We start from the raw sequence: 4,190 nt of genomic DNA, 5'->3' as shown, positions 1-4,190 counted from the left end.
TCGGCCTGAGATTTAAAGAGAGACCAGCTGGAATGCTACAGTGAGAAGAGTTCGCGCTTCTATCAAGGTAGGAAGACGGGGAAAAAGAAATAAAGGAACAAAGACCTCCAAGGGGGAGGGGCCCCGCAAGGAGCCGGGCTGAGGCCGGGGCGAGGGTCCCCAGGACAGGAGAGCCCCGTCCCGGAGGAGCAGGAGCTGCACCGACCTTCCGGGGGGAAAGGGGCTCGCGGGGAGTTGGAGCAGGACCCAGGAGGGCGGGGATGCCCTCGGGCTCCCTGGGGCAGTAACAGAGCAACTGCGCGCCCAGGAGAGTGCGCCGAGCTCCCTAAGGGCTGCAGCGCGCACGGCGGGACCCGGAGCAGCTGAAGGGGCTCGGGCGGCGGCTCCGCGGAGGGGGCTGCGCGACGGGAGCAGCTCGGAGGGGCTCGGGCGGCGGCTCCGCGGAGGGGGTTGCGCAGCCCGGGAGCGCGAATCCAACAGCGCAGGCTCCGGAGCACAGGGCGCCGGGACACAGCCCAGGATCCCGCCTCCCCCGGGACAGGCAGAAGCCGGGAGGGCCCAGGACAGCAAGGACGCTCCTGCCCCAGCTGAGCAGATCAGCGGCCCCGCCCCGGAGCCTCCAGGCCCTGCAGACGGAGAGCTCGGAGTTCCTGCCGGAGCTGAATCCAGGTTTCCAGAGCTGCCCCGCCACTGGGGCTGTTCCTCCTGCGGCCTCACGGGGTAAACAACCCCCACTGAGCCCTGCACCAGGCAGGGGCACAGCAGCTCCCCCAACTGCTAACACCTGAGAATCAGCACAACAGGCCCCTCCCCCAGAAGACCAGCTAGACTGACAAGTTCCAGGAGAAGCCAAGGGTCTTAAAGAACACAGAATCAGAAGATACTCCCCGGTGGTTCTTTTTTTTGTTTTGTTTTGTTTTTGTTTTGTTTTGCTTTTTGATTTGTTTCCTTCCCCCACCCCCTTTTTTTTCTCCTTTCTTTTTCTTTCTCTTTTTCTTCTTTTTTTTTCCGTTTTTTTTTCTCTTTTTCTTCCCTTTTTTTTTCTTCTCTTTCTCTTTTCTTTCCTTCTTTCTCTCCTCTCTTTTTCTCTTTTTCCCAATACAATTTGCTTTTGGCCACTCTGCACTGAGCAAAATGACTAGAAGGAAAACCTCACCTCAAAAGAAAGAATCAGAAACAGTCCTCTCTCCCACAGAGTTACAAAATCTGGATTACAATTCAATGTCAGAAAGCCAATTCAGAAGCACTATTATACAGCTACTGGTGGCTCTAGAAAAAAGTATAAAGGACTCAAGAGACTTCATGACTGCAGAATTTAGAGCTAATCAGGCAGAAATTAAAAATCAATTGAATGAGATGCAATCCAAACTAGAAGTCCTAACGACGAGGGTTAACGAGGTGGAAGAACGAGTGAGTGACCTAGAAGACAAGTTGATAGCAAAGAGGGAAACTGAGGAAAAAAGAGACAAACAATTAAAAGACCATGAAGATAGATTAAGGGAAATAAACGACAGCCTGAGGAAGAAAAACCTACGTTTAATTGGGGTTCCCGAGGGCGCCGAAAGGGACAGAGGGCCAGAATATGTATTTGAACAAATTCTAGCTGAAAACTTTCCTAATCTGGGAACGGAAACAGGCATTCAGATCCAGGAAATAGAGAGATCCCCCCCTAAAATCAATAAAAACCGTTCAACACCTCGACATTTAATTGTGAAGCTTGCAAATTCCAAAGATAAGGAGAAGATCCTTAAAGCAGCAAGTGACAAGAAATCCCTGACTTTTATGGGGAGGAGTATTAGGGTAACAGCAGACCTCTCCACAGAGACCTGGCAGGCCAGAAAGGGCTGGCAGGATATATTCAGGGTCCTAAAGGAGAAGAACATGCAACCAAGAATACTTTATCCAGCAAGGCTCTCATTCAAAACGGAAGGAGAGATAAAGAGCTTCCAAGACAGGCAGCAACTAAAAGAATATGTGACCTCCAAACCAGCTCTGCAAGAAATTTTAAGGGGGACTCTTAAAATTCCCCTTTAAGAAGAAGTTCAGTGGAATAGTCCACAAAAACAAAGACTGAATAGATATCATGATGACACTAAACTCATATCTCTCAATAGTAACTCTGAATGTGAACGGGCTTAATGACCCCATCAAAAGGCGCAGGGTTTCAGACTGGATAAAAAAGCAGGACCCATCTATTTGCTGTCTACAAGAGACTCATTTTAGACAGAAGGACACCTACAGCCTGAAAATAAAAGGTTGGAGAACCATTTACCATTCGAATGGTCCTCAAAAGAAAGCAGGGGTAGCCATCCTTATATCAGATAAACTAAAATTTACCCCAAAGACTGTAGTGAGAGATGAAGAGGGACACTATATCATACTTAAAGGATCTATTCAACAAGAGGACTTAACAATCCTCAATATATATGCTCCGAATGTGGGAGCTGCCAAATATATAAATCAATTATTAACCAAAGTGAAGAAATACTTAGATAATAATACACTTATACTTGGTGACTTCAATCTAGCTCTTTCTATACTCGATAGGTCTTCTAAGCAAAACATCTCCAAAGAAACGAGAGCTTTAAATGATACACTGGACCAGATGGATTTCACAGATATCTACAGAACTTTACATCCAAACTCAACTGAATACACATTCTTCTCAAGCGCACATGGAACTTTCTCCAGAATAGACCACATATTGGGTCACAAATCGGGTCTGAACCGATACCAAAAGATTGGGATTGTCCCCTGCATATTCTCAGACCATAATGCCTTGAAATTAGAACTAAATCACAACAAGAAGTTTGGAAGGACCTCAAACACGTGGAGGTTAAGGACCATCCTGCTAAAAGATAAAAGGGTCAACCAGGAAATTAAGGAAGAATTAAAAAGATTCATGGAAACTAATGAGAATGAAGATACAACCGTTCAAAATCTTTGGGATGCAGCAAAAGCAGTCCTAAGGGGGAAATACATCGCAATACAAGCATCCATTCAAAAACAGGAAAGAACTCAAATACAAAAGCTCACCTTACACATAAAGGAGCTAGAGAAAAAACAGCAAATAGATCCTACACCCAAGAGAAGAAGGGAGTTAATAAAGATTCGAGCAGAACTCAACGAAATCGAGACCAGAAGAACTGTGGAACAGATCAACAAAACTAGGAGTTGGTTCTTTGAAAGAATTAACAAGATAGATAAACCATTAGCCAGCCTTATTAAAAAGAAGAGAGAGAAGACTCAAATTAATAAAATCATGAATGAGAAAGGAGAGATCACTACCAACACCAAGGAAATACAAACGATTTTAAAAACATATTATGAACAGCTATACGCCAATAAATTAGGCAATCTGGAAGAAATGGACGCATTCCTGGAAAGCCACAAACTACCAAAACTGGAACAGGAAGAAATAGAAAACCTGAACAGACCAATAACCAGGGAGGAAATTGAAGCAGTCATCAAAAACCTCCCAAGACACAAGAGTCCAGGGCCAGATGGCTTCCCAGGGGAATTTTATCAAACGTTTAAAGAAGAAACCATACCTATTCTCCTAAAGCTGTTTGGAAAGATAGAAAGAGATGGAGTACTTCCAAATTCGTTCTATGAAGCCAGCATCACCTTAATTCCAAAACCAGACAAAGACCCCGCCAAAAAGGAGAATTACAGACCAATATCCCTGATGAACATGGATGCAAAAATTCTCAACAAGATACTGGCCAATAGGATCCAACAGTACATTAAGAAAATTATTCACCATGACCAAGTAGGATTTATCCCTGGGACACAAGGCTGGTTCAACACTTGTAAAACAATCAATGTGATTCATCATATCAGCAAGAGAAAAACCAAGAACCATATGATCCTCTCATTGGATGCAGAGAAAGCATTTGACAAAATACAGCATCCATTCCTGATCAAAACTCTTCAGAGTGTAGGGATAGAGGGAACATTCCTCGACATCTTAAAAGCCATCTATGAAAAGCCCACAGCAAATATCATTCTCAATGGGGAAGCACTAGGAGCCTTTCCCCTAGGATCAGGAACAAGACAGGGATGTCCACTCTCACCACTGCTGTTCAACATAGTACTGGAAGTCCTAGCCTCAGCAATCAGACAACAAAAAGACATTAAAGGCATTCAAATTGGCAAAGAAGAAGTCAAACTCTCCCTCTTCGCCGATG

Source organism: Canis aureus, chromosome X (genome assembly GCF_053574225.1).
Source record: "Canis aureus isolate CA01 chromosome X, VMU_Caureus_v.1.0, whole genome shotgun sequence".
NCBI lineage: Eukaryota > Metazoa > Chordata > Mammalia > Carnivora > Canidae > Canis > Canis aureus.
Note: the sequence above shows the minus strand (reverse complement) of the source record.